Source organism: Lutjanus erythropterus, chromosome 8, assembly GCF_056507025.1.
Source record: "Lutjanus erythropterus isolate fLutEry1 chromosome 8, fLutEry1.hap2, whole genome shotgun sequence".
Lineage (NCBI taxonomy): Eukaryota > Metazoa > Chordata > Actinopteri > Lutjaniformes > Lutjanidae > Lutjanus > Lutjanus erythropterus.
In genome coordinates this window covers 6,624,905-6,642,165 of record NC_139324.1, presented here as the reverse complement: position 1 = coordinate 6,642,165, position 17,261 = coordinate 6,624,905, and the positions used below count along the sequence as shown (strand labels likewise).

The window sequence follows — 17,261 nt, the reverse complement described above, 5'->3', positions numbered from 1 at the left end:
AGAAGATCGCTGAGGTGAGTTATTCACCCTTCCATTTAACTCCTCTCCTCCTCACTTCCTCCCCCTCTGCCACCCCACCTGCACACCCCCACTCCCCTCATGTAATGGCAGGAGAAAGCGCGTGAAGAGGAAGGGCCACAGGGGCCAGTTGTTTTTAAATAAACTAAATCTGCTAACAGTTTTATAACCCTGACCTCGTAAAACTGGCTGCAGCTTTTGGTCAGCTCTCTCCTGATGGGCCGAGCAGAGCCGTCCAGGGCTGGAATTCCCATTTGCCGCTGTGGAGCGTGTCGGTGCGTCAGCTGGTGTGTGTGTGTGCGTGTGTGTGTGTGTGTATGAGAGAGACACAGAGAGGGAGAAAGAGAATGAGAGAGGGAAAGGGCGTATGATATACGATTGCTGTGTCACGATCCACATGTGACGATGGTCCTCACAGGCAGAGCATCCAGGCTGCTCCCTCCGTCTGCTCATTTCCCTGTTTGAGACAAGCGAGAGAGTGTGACTGTGGGACAGAACAGAGAGAGAGAGAGAGAGGAGGTGAGAGAGACAGAGGGAGGAGAGAATCAGCGCTCAGACAATCTCTGTGTGTGTGTGTGTGTGAGAGAGAGAGAGAGAGAGAGAGAGAGAGGTAAGAACAGGAGGAGAGAGGAGCTGGACGGGAAACAATAGTTGAACAACAAACCCAGTGTTGCGTGCAGGATCTCAGCCTCTCTCTGGATACCTCTGCTGTGTCTCTACTGCTGCTGCTGCTGGAGCTGAAGGTAAGACCACCAGCCTGACTGACTGACTGTCACACCTCAGGATCCGCACACGCACACACACACACACACACACACACACACACACACACACAGAGACACACACATACAGCTGCACAGGGAAGAACCTGTCTTCCTTTTTTTTCTTTTGTTTTTTTAGATATATTCTATCAAAACCAAACGTAGACCTACTTTTTGACAGAGCTGCAGTAATTAGTCAAACAAAACAAAATTAGTTGCCAACTATTTGGTAATCAGTTATTTTCAGTCATTTTTCAAGCAAAAATGTCAAACATTTGCTGGCTCCATCTTCTTAAATGTGAGGATTTGCTGCTTTTCTTTGTCATTTATGACAGTAAATGAAGAGTTGTGGGGTTATGGACTGTTGGTTGGGCAAAAGAAGTGATTTGAAGACGTCATTTAGGGATCTGGGAAATCGCAATGAGCATTTTTCACAATTTTTTTTGGACATTTTCTCAGGATTAAACCTGAGGTTCTCAGCCAAGGACCCCTCACAAGATAGAAAATATATCAGGGAACACCTCATGTATGTCCCTTGGAACTATTCGACATAGCCGTTTTTTTTTACACTTCCACTGAGTTAGAGAAGAAACGTCTTACAAAGATATTAGAAATGAATTAAGTGTTTGCATCATGTCAGCACATAATACCCATGTAAAGAGAGCCGCTTTCAACGATTAATGGGTGATTTGTAGGATGCGTGTTTGACTGGCAGGAGGAAAATCATGTCCTATCAAAAAACAAACAAACTTTTAAAATTATTCATACCAACTAATTCTAACTTTTCAGTAAAAATGTATTCTTTAAGGATTCATATGTATGAAATATATGGAATTTATGAAATCTTTTCCTTTGCTGTAATTTTAATGTAATTTTTGAATTTCTAAACTTGCTCTGTACCAGAAAACAGCCTTGTTCCAGACCAGAGTTAACTAATTCAGACAATTTAAAAAAATGTTAAAGTCTTCAGAATCTAAAACTAACAATACCTACTGATGACAGAGGTATAACGTGTGCTATTATAATCTTCTTTGTTTTAAAATCCATTTTTTATGAAAATGTTGGTCCTTTAAAGTTGTGGCCCAGATTTCCATCATCTCCATCAGATTTTTACAAAAACATGATTTAATCAGGCATAAAAAGGGTTAGCTATACCCTAAGAACCCCTGTCTTAATTATTGGTTTAAAAAAAGACAGTAATACTGCTCAAGGACTGGTAAACTTTTCTTCTCTTTTTAACAAATTCATCAAATAATATTGCTATCAGATGTGTCTCAACCATAACATGTCAACTCTGTAGTCCTTCTAAATCAAAGCTAAATAAGAATTATGATTAAAGAATGTGTATTTTGATTAACATGAAGGGAACTCTGAGACACTTAAAAAAAAATCAAATGGCTGCTCACTATGACTATGCTGTGAAATGAAAAAATTAACATTTTGTCAACTCTGTAAGATGAAACATGGAAAACTGACAGAGCTGACGTATACATTTACCAAAAAACGTAATCACATTGAGGTTGGCCCATTATAAGGTTTAATAACCAAGAGTTTGATCTTTTGATATATACTTTACAGCATAATTGAAGAGTGAGAATCAAAACCTGCTCAAAATACGGTGTTCAAAGACGCAAAACTCAATCAATTAATATTTTTTAATATGGTGATTTTTTGATATAATGATGATTTTAACAAATGAAACTAAAAACTATTTGAGAACCACTGGACTAAACAAGTAACTGGGAAAATAATCGGCAGATTAATTATCAGATGTGGTCAGTCAGATCTGATCACATTCTGATCACAAAGCATTTACACCCTTTTTCCATATCTGAATTCAGATATAGACCCCGTTTTATTACCAGGCGTAGACAGAGAGAATGTGATGCATTTCATGTCTGCGTTGTTATGTCGCTGTATGTGAGTTTGAGTTAAACTTCTTTTCACTTTTTCTCAGCTGCACATCCTGAAGCTCAGGTGTGCATTCCTCATTTATTGCAGGTATTTTCTGCTCCACATGTGTCCGGGAACTGCAAGTGGTTGTGATTAGGAAACAGTGTGACATGATGTGTAATAGGAGGAAACATGTTTGTCTTGGCGCCGGTGGATTTGCTAATCAGGCACTGACAGCGAGGCTGGGAGGATAGTGGAGCTCGCAGAGCTTGTAGGGAGTGTGTATATATGTGTGTGTGTGTGTGCCAGAGCGTTAGGTTAATAGCAGTGTGAATAACTTTAGATATGTATGGATATGTGTTTTACAGGTGTGTGCGTTTATGTCCGTGAGTGTGTGATTGACTTGGCCTGTTCTGTTGGAGCCCGAGGCTGCTGGCTTATGCTAGAAGGAGATGATGACAGATATAATAGACTCTGTGGTAGGTAGGTAGGAGGAGGAGACAAGCTACCACTTCCATCTCACTGAGAAGGAGAGGCGTGTGTGTGAGAACGAGAGAGGGAGAAGGTGTTTAAATGAAAAATGAAGTGACTACAAAAGATTTTGGGATAATGAGAGGGGGGAGGAAGAGGAAAGAGTCCAACCAGGAGGAAAAAAATATGAGAAAGAGAGACGGGAGGAGCGAACCCTTCGGAGGACAGGCAGTGCCAGAGAAAAAAGACACAATAAATAGGAGAAACAGAATGAAACTGAGATGTGTGTGAGGGGGAGAAAGAGAAAGAGCTGGAGGAGGTGAGAGTGACAGAGAGTCAGACACAAGAGGAAGACAGAGAGACAGAGATGCAAACGTCCCTCCAGACATCCCTCTTCACTTCCAGTGACAGCAGATGAGAAACATTTTGGATAGTTTTTGAAGTGTGGTTGTATGAGGTACTTATACACCGTCAGTGTGTTACTACAGTAGATGGCAGTCAGCACGCCCCTGGTTTGGAGAAGCAGCAGGAGTGCTGGAGTGGGACAGGGTGGCAGGAACATGTACTTTAGACTCAAAAAAATCAGTTTAAGTTTAGAATATTTTCACCACTTTACGTTGTCACCAGCCAGCTTTTTGACAGGAAACTATATGACAGGAAGTTATATAAGCCAAATATGTCTCTCTTGCTGGTCTCTTGGTGCCTCATTGTGTTACTTTGGTGTTTTAACACTAGAAGTGTCAGAGTTCCATAACTACTAGAACAATTATAAGCATCATTTTGACCTTTGACTTCCAAACTCTATTATCTCTCATGATAAATACCAGATGAAGAGATTAGTGTATTTATTCTGTTAGTTTATCTTTTTAAAAATGAAATAACATTATAACTTATTTATTTAGATATTTATCAATATGCATGTCATCATCTATAACATACATATTTATTGCATATATTTGACAGAAATATACATCATCATTTTTGTAGGATAATAACCATCAGTGATCTGATTCAAATTTTAGATGAATATAGAATTACTCAGAGTGAGAAACAGTTAAATGTATTTTATAAGATTATAAACATGTTATTTTAACATTAATAATAACAAATTTCCACCTAGAACCATCCCAAAAAATAATACAGCCTATGTGAAAAGGCTGGAAACAAATACCAAAATGAAGCAAACAAAGTTGGAAACATTGTTATTAGTAATAAGTAATAATGTTTCAACATTTGAGAGCTTCAACACAAAAATTCAGTGAGTTATCGGTGCTGAGACATGAAGCGTTACAACTGTCCCTGGGCTCCCCTACTTTATTTTTAATTGAGTCTAATCAATTAATTATTTGTATTTTAATGTCTTGAAATTGGAAATCGAGACCACTTGTGAAGTTTTATTGACAGTGTTTATTTAGACAGTGATAGCTGCAAAGCAACCAAGATGAATCTCCAACTGTGAAAAAGTAACAATATAACAGTTGCAATTTTCATGTGGTCAGTGTGATCACCTGTGGCCGACATAGATAAGAATGATCACAGTCTCTTTGTCTTTTGTGCAGTTTATGTAAAAAACATCTTAAATGAAAATACAGACACTTTTAGGAAAAGTCAGGTACCAGCAGCGATGTGTTTAAGTTATTATTACACATATACATTTGAAAACAGTCAGAATGACTTAGTTCAGATTCACCAAAGTCACACATTAACACTAACAAACTAACAGATTGAGGCAGTAAGAAACCAGCATCTCCTGTGTTCTGTGAGGTAAAATGACATTGTGTCTCCCAAGACACATTACCCATATAAAGGTATAAATTGGACATTTTCCCTTTTTCAGTAGTTCAAAGTAAAACTTTTAAAACATTTTTTAAACAATGAATTAACTACTTTCTTTAATGTTTTACATACAAAGTTTTCAAAAACAAAAAAAAGCTGAACTGAACAGTTATTCACTTATATTTTGAACACTGGAAACAAAGCTGATCTTTACAATTCATTCACATTTATAAGCAAAACATCTTATTCCTGATATTGTACAACCATCTTCCCTGTGGTTCCCCTCCACTGCCAACATCCTGTCAGATGCCAGATCTGCAGACTTCACTTCTCTCTGTCATGACCTGTAGAAAGAGCTGATAGAAATTCCCTGAAAACATGTTTACACTGGTGAATTAATCAATGATACATTTCTGAGTAAAATAGAGAGTGATCAATATTTCACACCTATGCCTCAAAACATAAGTTAATCTATGAGTGATTATCCCAGTTGATATATTAGATATATTTATATATCTGGACAGTGTATCCTTCAGGATACAGTAACAACTTTAGGGTTAAACTAATATTGATTTTTTTTTAGCTATGTTAAATACATGTTGCTGCTGACCCTGTCCACAGCAGAACATTGCTTCCTACACCTCCACCGAAACACAATGAAACTGAGATGTGTGTGAGAGGGCCGGAGGAGGTGAGAGTGACACACAGTCTGACATGAGAAGGAGAAAGAGAGACCGTGTGATGCAAACATCCCTCCAGACATCCCTCTGCACTTCCACCGACACCACACGAGAAACAGTTTGAATGGTCGGTGAGCGTCTGTGTTTTTTCTCTGCACAGATTGAGTCTGCATCCTCGCCTCAAACCAACTGTGCAGATCGATTCTGCAGGATCAGTGCATCAGTTCTTTCAATTTGGTATCTACTCCTTTACAAAACTAACAATAATAACATTATACAGGCAAAATGTGAGTTGCATCATTTCCAAACATTTTCAGTACTTTTGCATAATGTTCTGTGCCAATGTCAATAAAATGTACAGGAGCAAAGTGCCACATTTTAGCAGCACGAGTAACCTCTGCTGTGCTGATGATTTCTCAAATGTTGTTATTACACACTTGTGACAAAGATATGTAATATTTTACAGTGTATTGTCCAAAATTATACTCAAAATTATATCAAGTCAGTGCAGCAGTTAACTTTCACTGGTATTTTTAATTATGATTAAAATAATTTATATTTGTGTTTGATTTATAAATATTAATTATATATTATGATAAATAAAACCCACATATGTAGATGATCAAATGTACATCAAATTCTGCCTATAAAACTAAATAAATAAGTAAAAAGAATTTGTATTATGTTCTTTTAGAAAAAACAACAAAACTTGTCTTTTCTTTCTTGGACAAAATATATGCCAATAACAATATATATATTGATACAGCTGTGATAAGACAATATCAGGCAGTTCATTTCAGCCAAATGATTAACAACACACCCTGATCATTATAAAGAGGCTGAACAAAAATTATAATATTAATATTATTATTATTATTATTATTTATTTTTATTATACTATTTCTGACTATTTTTACACTAGCATAGAAATCTGTATTTAATTATACTCATATTTGCTTTTCTAACAGATTTGTTATTAATGGCTGGTGTGTGTCATGACTTTCCAACCTTTTTTTCTCTGTAAAACTCGGTCATTGCTTTTGAGAAATTATGCAACTTTTTAAAAAATTATCAGCATCAGTTTTCTTGGACGGTTAATTATAGTTAAAAGCTGGGGTGCAGGATTAGTGAAGGTGTGGCAGGAATCTTTTTTTTCCTGTAGTGATGACAAAACATTTAAAATGTACATATTCATTTTAATGTTATAATTAAGCTAAAGTTCCCTGCACTCTCCGGGGCAAATATTACACCAAACTCCCTTGAAGAAATATGACATATTAACAATTCTTTGTGTGTCTGTAAAAACCCATAACTCTACAAACACAAGATAAAGCGTTTCATATGTCAACAGCCTTCTTGTTAATTCGGCATCATTATTAATGACATCAGATGTTTTGTTAAACAGAAACCATCTGGGAAGTCATCCTGAGAAACTGTTTGGAAAAGGGCAGGCACACAAAAAAACATTTGACAGGTGATTGAACAAACCATCTGTCTATCATGTCTAACACAGGCTAACTTCAACGAATCAGATCAATGCTTCCATGGATGCTTCTCGCTGTCATCACATCTAAAACCTGACACTGATTGGCTGTACCAATTTTGGTGTGGATACGAACGGATAACTTGAAGCCTGGCAAGATGAATTGTCTGGTGAACTCACAAATCCAGTAGCATCAATATAATCCATAAAGAAAACAAAGCACACTACCTTTTTATTTTGTCTTTTGTTATTGTTATTATTAAGTATTTCGGATCTAGACTAGCTGAAATGCTCTATAATAGCAAAGTTGTATGTTTAAAAAGTGGAAAAGCTCCACTAGGTCAAATAGTTGGGGGTGCAGCTGCTCCACCTGCTCCATTCCTCAGGTGCCTGTGTTGGTATTGATATCTGCATTGGTACGAAAAATCACCTTTGAACTGTTTGGAGAAGAGAAAAGGCGAGGAAGAGGAGCAGGAGGTGTGTTTGAGAAATCATATATTCAGCCAGGTGCAGATAGACAGCAGCGCTCTGGCAGAGCAGCACACAGTCAGTTTTGTGTCTGTGCTCTCATGTTTCATATTCTCTCTCTCTCTCTCTCTCACTCACACACACACACACACACACACTTACACACAGACAGGGGCCCGTTGTGAATGTATTTATTTGGACAGCGTTGAAGCTCTGATAGGCAGTTCACAATGTCTCACTGCCGCAGGAATGTGCTTCTGACAAATGGATGCTCTGCACGAACCACAGGCCATCGAGAAGATCCTCGCCGCCGCCCCACCAGACAGGCATGTGACAGGTCTCTGCTGCCCCGAGAAGCCTGGTCCGACGTGATAAAACAAACACGCCCACGACTCCTTCGCCTGCTCTTTTCGAGAGCGCCTTTTGGGCTTGGAGCTGAGTGGTGGATTGATCTAGTTTCACGCGCTGGTTTTAGCCTGCAGCTCGCTACCTTCCCTGTGTTTTCTCTTTCCTTCTGATGAGGATCGAGAGAACAGACGAGGCAGATTTAGGATTTGAGGGGCGTGTTTGTTGACCCAGCAGGATTAGGGGTTCTGTTTTCTGTTCCATCAAAGTGAATCTAACAGCACTCCCCGATCGGCTCCCACACTATGATACAGAGAAATCTGAGAATATTCATACATATATGTCCTCTCCACTGTGTTGTGAGAAGCCTGAATTGTAAAGCTAACACAAGCTTAGCTCCGGCTCACATGGCTGTCTGTCACTGGCTGCACACTGCTCTCAAATCCACACTGTTTGTCTTATCTTTACTGGGGGGGATATATTTAGTGAGGAGCTTAGCTTTTAGGAGGTTGGCGCGTGGGGAGGGTAAGAGAGGGTGAGTGTGTGTGTGTGTGAGAGGAAAGAGTAAGTTTGTGTGTGTGTTTCAGGAGCTGGCGTCAGTAGACAGTGGAAGAGCTTGGCACTCTGCATGCCAAACTCTGTGTGTGTGAGTGTGTGTGCATATACTGTATATGTGTGTGTGTGTGTGTGTGTGTGTGTGTGTGTGTGTGTGTGTGTGTGTGTGTGTGTCTGTGGCTGGAGGACAGGTCCGTGGGTCTGCCCCAACCCCCCCACCCCCTCGCTCCAGTCAGGAATCTGCCCTTTAGTTTATTAAAAGCTGGTGAAACAATGGAGGGAGGTGAGGGTGAGGAGGGGAGAGGGGGAGCATGATGAAGCACTCCAGCAAATCAGAAAGAGTGTGATGATGTAGTTGGATAGAAGAAGAGAGGGAGAGAGATGAGGAGAGGCATTCACCATGGCTCAAAAAAATGACTCTTCCCCCTCTCCATCAAGGAGACTAAAAAACAAGGAAGGGTCATTACGTCACTGAACGCACACTGGTGCCACAACTTAAAGCTCTCCATGCAGTAAGTGCTGTAGTGAATGACCACACCACTCCTTCATCTGACCCCTCACAGTTTGTCAAGCTGGGTGATTGAAATACTCAAGTAAAGTACCTCTGAAGTGTACTTAAGTACAGTACTTAAGTAAATGTAGCCTACTTATTTACTTTCCATCAGTGATTATAACCGTTACCCTGACATGCTAGATGGTTTGTTACCATCTGGGAAGTTGTCCTTAAAATTATGTGGAAAAGGGCAGGCACACTTGTCAGGTGATTGGATGAACCATCTGTCTATCACGTTTAACGTGGGCTAGCTTTGACCAATCAGACCAACAACAATCTTTCAGTGTCATCATTTGCTTTTTTTTTTTTTTGAATGAAGAAATACTCTCCAGTTCTGATATAACTGATGCTATCACAGTATCTATGCTAACCTCTTCAGGAGCTGCCATTGTTTGTTTGAGATGAGCTGCTTCCACGGATGCTTCTCGCTGTCATCACACCTAAAACCACGCCCGTAGCTGCCAGTAGTCCCTCCTGGGATGCTCACTTTTGGACTGGGCACAAATGGATAATTTGAAGCCTGGCAACAATGAGAGCACCTCTCTATCACAATGCCTACTGTTTGCTTAGACCATAGACTGTATATAGAGAAATGGACAACATCAGAGCTCCCTAAAAGTGAAGCCAAAGCATTTTGATCACCCCCAGTGGCTGGCGTAGATGTTTATATGGTTAAATTGATCAACTCCACAGTGTGTTTCAGAGCAGTGGCTGTTTCATTTTTTTGTGGCCAGCTGTATTTTGCCTTTTATTAGTGTTCATTATGATGCCTCCTGGCTCTCATTCCATGCTTCTCTCCACAACATCTTATTTTATTTCGTTTAATTTTCCGCAACCCTTCGGTGACCCCTGGAAAATGCAAAGGCTGCAATATTAATTTCAAAACAGGATGGAAAAGGGAGGACATTTTCACTGACAAACTTATTATAAGCAGGGCTAACCTTGGCTAACTCGACTAAAATGTCAATAAAAATGTCTGCCAGGTTTTCTGAGGCAGACAGTGGATGCTTCGTGCATCACACTTAAACGAAAAGATGCTTTTCTCAAAATTATTTTATAAGTTATTTCCCAAAGTCCCAATGGTCTTTCCAACATTCCCTAATGAATTTAAGGTGGGAGCAACTGATGTTAACTCTAACCATTTATTAAATTAGCAAACGTTCTTCCCAAGTAAGCTAAAGCTAGTAACACTGCTTCAACAGTAACTACTACACAGCTCATCACATCACCTCAGTCTTCTCTTTTTCTTTCCTATGCACCAGAGAGCTTTGATCTTTTTGACATGACATATTACTGATGTTAATCGTAGCACGGTTCATGGTCAGTGTCAGTCACTACTTCAGTTAACTTCATCAGTTGACTCCAGCGTGTTGACGGTGCTGGGTTGATTGACAGAGAGCGAGCTCGCAGCGGTGGGTGATTAAGTGAGAGACTGAGTAAGGTGAGGGAGCACTGGTTGCAAGAAAGCTGATGAATCAGAGAAATTAACATTATTTCCTTATTCTCTCATGATGGTTATGCTCTCAACAGGGGCATTTCCAGACTTTTTTGACGGGGGTGGCCCAAGTGATTTAGGCAGGGGCAGCATGCAGTATGCGCACATTGTCACTTTAATCTACAATTTCTCATATCTACTTTAATTATTCAATTAAACCATCTTACAGTTTCTTACTGTCTTGTGTTTATTATTGTTTTTAAATAAGATAAATAGTCCTACCAGTTACATGAACAGTGAGTGGCACCATACAAATAAAGCTCCCATACTTTATTTTTGAAGTCCTCAGAAAGAAAGTGTACCTCCACTGTATCTCATTCCATCATGAAAAATTGTTTTATTTTTATGATTCAATCATTCATTCAAGTAAATTAACCCTAAAAGTAGGCTGGATACAAAAGAAACAAACGGTCCACATCTTAAAAAATACTTGTCAGAGTTGGTTATAAGGTCCTGCCTCTCACTGGGCAGATAGCCAATCATACTTGAGGAAAATGGGGTAGCCAGTCAGATTTCAGGGTTGGCCAGTGTCAGAACTGGCCCTTCCTTAGGCATATGTGAGTGAGGCTAGTTAACAGTCTAACATTAGTAAATTAACTAAACTGAAATAATACTCGAGCTAAGTTAACTTTGACCCTGTTATGTAACATTTTTAAACATAATCTATATTTTGATATGGTGATCAGGTGTTAGGTAGATTAACAACAGCAGGACACCAGCACCACCACCAAGTCTCTGATAGACATGAGATATACAGTATACCTGTTGTTTTAAGGGTTAGTTTATAACCTACAAATGCACCATTAATAATCAAATGAGGTTTATGAGTGTTTCATTTGAATATCTGATATTCCCATGATGTGAGTTATTGTTAGCCCTATCCGACAGTTGAAATAAAAAGAAAGAAGGAATGAAGAATACAGATTTTGTGTAATATTTATTCATCCCAAATTTCCCAAAAGATATCCCTTTCAGCTTTTTTTGTTTTCCATGGGGAGGATTTTAATTTGACTCTCCATGAGCCATGTAAAATATTTCTCTAATCATCTTTGGAGACTGTTTGGAGACCAGTAACAAGTAAAAGAATGCGCAACATTTAGAAAAATCAGTCAGTATGCATTTCTTCATCAAAGGTCATATGATGTGGAATTTAGTGGGCTTCTCCATCCATCTCATGAAAACTACTCCCAATCTTAAGTAACGTATCAAGTGCATGGTCACGCTAAGGATACAAAACTCACAAAATACCGGCAGAAAACAAATGCATTTCAGCACTAAATCATTACGTTCTCTTTCCATCTCCCACAGGCTTCAGTAGAACTGGCACCAAAATCTGGCAAGAAGCAGAACATTAGGACCTGATAATATGATATATTGACCTTTCCTTGTTTTTTAGATTCCTTGCAATCTATCTGTCATTTCTCCCTAATTCCCCTCCTCTGATGCACCTGTTTTCTGTACATGGCTTTGGTGGTTGTCTAAGTGCAACTGCAGATAGACTGTCCCTGGACAGCAACTGTGTACTGAGCTGCCAGCAGCTGCGGGGGGTGATAAAGTGAAGGATCCTTCTGAAGATCTGACTCCTCAGACCCGGCCTGTATACCCATCACACAATAGCATGCCAGCAGTTTGTAGAACCCCAGAGCAGCAGCAGAACGCCACACCACACCACACGGCCCCTGTGTACTGTGCTGTGTGTAGATACATGTGAGAACAAAAACCCAGAAGTAAGGTGGGCAGGGGATATTTATACATGCACCCCACTGCTAAGAACAAAACGTCGTAACATGGACTGAGAAATTCTGCTCTACACAACATATGGCCGGAGCAGCAGGGAGGCTTCATGGTGTGTCACTCTTCAGAACAGATATTGAGATGATTGTTTCACTTTTACCTCTCAAACAAAAGTCTTTATTATGACTTTTTGCACCTCAGATCTTTTGGGCATTGCTTCAGAAACGCAAGGTTCCTACACAGTATTAAAAAGTATGGAATTTGGTTTTAGTCATTTGTGTCAGGAGCAATATTTATTTAAAATGTTAAGTCAAAATAATACCAGTATAGGTAGTGCCAGTTTGTGTGCAGAGATGTTTGACAGCAGAACATCATCCAACTCTGCATAGAAACAGATTTACTTTAAAAATGTATTCTAATACAGTTACTAAGTACCTGCTGAAACATGTAGTCAGTAACGTAATCTAAGTATCACACTATTAAAGTAATGTAACTTGATTTCCTTTTGTTACTTTTAGATAACCTTAATATAAAATATGGTGAAATTCTTTAGCCTAATATAGTGGTTTTAGAGCGGCAGCTAGTGATTATCTTCATCATTGATTAAGCAATCAGTTTTTTTATCGCTTAATAGATTAATTGTTTGGTCCATAAAATGTCAGAAAATTGTGAATATTGATCAAAGCTCAAGATGACGTCCTCAAATGTCTTGTTTTGTGCATAACTCTAAAAATATTCAGTTTACTGTCAGAGAGGAGTAAAGAAACCAGAAAATATTCACATTTAAGAAGCTGAAATCAGAGATTTTTAAAATTATTATTAAAAATGAAACAAATCAAACATGAGTTGTTTAGTTTACAAAATGTCACAAAATTGTGAAGAATGTTCAGTGTTTCCCAAAGTCCAAGATGACGTCCTCAGATGTCACATTTGAGAAGCAGAACCAACAAAATAGATGCAGATTAATTTAATAGTTTATTCATAATAGATTAATCTTTGCAAGTGTTTTACGTTTGTTGTTAGGTTTTTTAGTTTGTCCAGTAGTTCCTTCATTTGTTGTGTGCAATTGATTGATTGATTGATTGATTGATTTAAAGTCTTTTTTATGTGTAACTAATAGAATACAGTTACATGTTAATAACAAATATAGTAACACAAATGTAGTATATTCGGGAGGTCCGACAACCTGAAGCCCACTCTACTTGTGTGGTCCAACCAGCTGCATGGGGACCAAAATGCGGGATCCCACAAGTTTAAAGGGCTATGTAAGGGTTAAGACTTGGGTTTATGGTTAGAGTTGGTATTAGGTTTAGATTGGGCAAGGAACTATTTTGTGGGAGTTAGTAACAGCCTTAAACCAGGATGAGATTTAGGGTTAGACGCCTTGTTGTGATGGGTACGGTTAGGGTAAGAGGCTGGGAAATGCATTATGTCAGTGACGGGTTCCCACAAATATAGTATAGTAACAGAAGTGTGTGTGTGTGTGTGTGTGTGTGTGTGTGTGTGTGTGTGTGTGTGTGTGTGTGTGTGTGTGTGTGTGTGTGTGTGCGGGAGGCATTTTTCCCACCAGAGCCTCTAAGAGAGACATCACAATATGTGCACTCCTTAAGCTTGGACTCACTGTCTCATAACTGCCAAAGTCCTTCAGAGCAGAGGGATTGTGGTATGTGAGGGGGGATTGTATTGTGGTTATGTGGTTTGGCTCCCCAGATATTCTTAACCCAGACTGGATCTTTTTGCAGATACCGGGCCCTTCTAAAACGACCTGCCCCTCGGCGACGCTGCTAAACCTACATCTACGAAAATGAAGTGGAATTTACAAAATTTGATTTGCTATGTGACATACGATATGTCTTTTAATAAGCAGAAAATGCACATCTAGAGACAAATCTCCACGCTTAATCTGTGTGCAGTTACATATAATGTGTGCTGTTTAATAATTTCTTCTGCCTGTGCGCCTCCAGCTTTGGTTGTCTAATTAGTTTTGAGTATCAGGAATTCTACCTCGGTCAGTTAAAGAGGAAAAGAGAATTCTTTAGATTTTTTGGGTTGTTGTTTCAAATTGTTGTGGTTATAATTTGCTTCAGATTTTATGACTGAGCCAAACGAGGACAGACTCTGCTCATGTAGCAATGCCACTTACCTGAGACTGCAAGCGGGGTACATGTATATTACCAGTGGAGAGCACCAGGCAGGGATAGACTGTGAAACAGTTGCTGTTTGGTTAGATTTAGGCACAAAAACTTTTTGGGAAAATGTTATAATTTGGATTAAAATAACTATGTTACATATGTTGTGGCAGAAGTGATGTCACTCACATGAAAATATAAGTCATGTGATACGTAGTATACCTTGTAAAATGGTCACAGTTTGGTTTTACCTTACAAGGCAGCTGGATTTGCAAGATCACGTGATCACAGAGAATCCATCTTGCAGGCTTCAAGTTATCCATTTAGTTCCAAAAAGTGGTGCACTTAATCAGTGTCCTAGGAGGGACTACTGGTAACTACGGGTGTGGTTTTAGGTGTGAGAACAGTGAGACACGTCCATGGAAACATTGATCTGATTGGTTGAAGTTAATCCGTGTTAGACTTGATAAACAGATGGTTCATCCAATCACCTGCCAAGTCTTCTTGGTCAAAGTCCTGTGCTTGTTTTGTAGACTTTCCTACTCCTTATACTTCTCCTGACAAGTTTACTACATCCACTGGGGGGCACCACCTAAGAATAAATGGAGATGTCAGTTGGAATAAGCTGCTTGCACTTTCAACAACCTTGAACGCACATGTTGTTTCTGGTGAGGACGGGCTGATAAATAGTTGTGGCAGGCTTTCAAGCTTCAGATTTTGCTGAAGTGGTGCACATACTGTACTTTGAGACTTTTTTTTTTGGCCTCTTCAAAACAAAAAAACAATCACCACTTTCAAGGTCAAGGAACAAGGATCAGTAATTATCTACATTAGTTTGTGGGGTTACAGGTTTACTACAAACATAACCTCTGTGTAGTATTTCCCCACTTTGTGGACGCTATCTACATTTAAGTTAATGTTAACATCCTAATTAAGTATTATGAACACTAAGCAGCCAATCAGGCTGTGTTAGAATGGTATCATATTTTTCCAATTCTGCAAATGCATGTTGGTCTGATTGTGTTACCTTGTGAGCCATCCACCTTGCTAGACTTAAAGTTATCCATTTGTGTCCGCACCAAAAGTGGTGCAGCCAGTCAGCTTCTAGGTGTGACAACAGTGAGAAGCGTCCATGGAAGTGACTCATCTGGCACAGACAATGGCGGCTCCTGCAGAGGTTAGCATAGATACTGTGATAGCATCAGATATATCAGAACTGAAGAGTATTTCTTCATTGATAAAAGAGCGAAGTACAACACTGAAGGCTTTTCTTCATGGAACAGATGTATTCACTCTTCTCCTGACTGGCTTCAGCAAGAGATTGGTTGAAGTTGAAGATGTTAGATGTGATAGACAGATAGTTCATCCAATCACCTGCCAAGTGTTTTTTGAAAGTGCCTGCCCTTTTCCAAACAGTTTCTGAGGACGTCTCTCCAGATGGTTCTATGTAACAAGCCATCTGGTGCGTCAGGTTGCTGTTAGGGTCCACAGTATGTAAGTTTCATCATCAAAGGGTGTATGCGTAGGCTCTGTGTGGAAATTTGCACATGCCTAATTTTTTGTGATTGTGTGGACTGTCCATGCAGCCACTACAGATGCCGATCAGCTGCACCTGTGGGCAATGCATCCTCCAAGTGGACTGTAATCCAGCACTTAGCTATAGCTCTACACTGCAGTACAAGAACAGTGCTGTTTCTCTTTTAAGCTTTTAGTCTTCTTTATGGTCATCAGCTGGTGGGGATGATGAGTATCACATATGTAGCCATTAAGTGCATATTTAAGACCCTTTTACAAGATTCTCAGAGTCAGCTGAGCTCTTTTAAGGGTCTAATGGGTCCCTTCAAGGCAGGACGGTTGTCTTGTTTTTCTGCCTCGCTGTTCTGTATAAAAGTTATGGGCATGCAAGGGGGAGGTCATTGTTGGTCTGTCTCTGACCCGTCAGTGGATGTAATAACAGAGCTGAATTGACATTTGCGTTAAAGGGTGAGCCGGCAGGATGGGACATGATGTTGTTGTGTTACACATTTACTGCTGTTTATGATTGTACTTTTTAAATGACATACTTATTTCACATATTGGTCTTAGCAGAGGGTGAGAGAGACTAGTGGACACAGACACACACAAATACACATACACACAGACAGGAGAGAAAGCACTCCCCACACATCACACATCCTTTTAACTTAATTGTTGCAGAAGATGTGATGCCTGTTTATCCAGGAACACATAAAAAGCTGGATGGATGGATGAATTTGTGATGTTCTCAGGCCTGCGTGGGTCCAGTTTTGCGCACCTGCACCCATGAATACCAGAACTGTCCTCTTCCCCGCAGTTATCTCCAAGTCACACACCCCCCTTACTTTGCTAGGCAGCTGCATTCGTGAGATCACGAGAGAATTCATCTTGCCAGACTTCAAGTTATCCGTTTGTGTCCGCACCAAAAGCGGTGCAGCCAATCAGTGTCCTAAAAAGGACTACTGTTAGCCACAGGCATGGTTTTAGGTGTGACAACAATGAGAAGCCATTTGTTCATAAAGAGGTAAAGATGGTCCTGAAGAGGTTAGCATAGATACTGTGATATCATAAGTTATATCAGAACTGGAGAGTATTTCTTCATTGAAAGAAGAGCAAAGAACGACACTGATGGCTGTTCTTCATGGAAAAGATGTTTCCATTCTTTTCCTGACTGGCTTCAGCAAGTGTTTGATCTAATTGGTTGAAGTTAGCTGTGTTAGACATGATAGACAGCATCTAATCACCTGCCAAGTGTTTTTTTGAAAGTGCCTGCCTTTTTCCAAACAGGAAGCTCTCCCAAATGGTTCTGTGTAACAAACCATCTGATGTGAAACTGTAAATATAAGCCCCGTGACCCGACCTGCACCTGTGATTAAACACACACA

The 17,261-nt window shown here is 39.6% G+C and overlaps 1 protein-coding gene across 1 annotated transcript in view; it reads left to right on the top strand.

Moving 5' to 3' along the window:
- Positions 1 to 301: 301 nt before the first annotated feature.
- ndp (norrin cystine knot growth factor NDP) overlaps positions 302 to 17,261 on the top strand; it is a 37,475-nt gene continuing 20,515 nt past the window's right edge. Inside the window, exon 1 of the mRNA XM_084724350.1 lies at positions 302 to 761. The gene's annotated coding sequence lies outside the window, so the exon portion shown is untranslated. The remainder of the gene's footprint in view (positions 762 to 17,261) is intronic.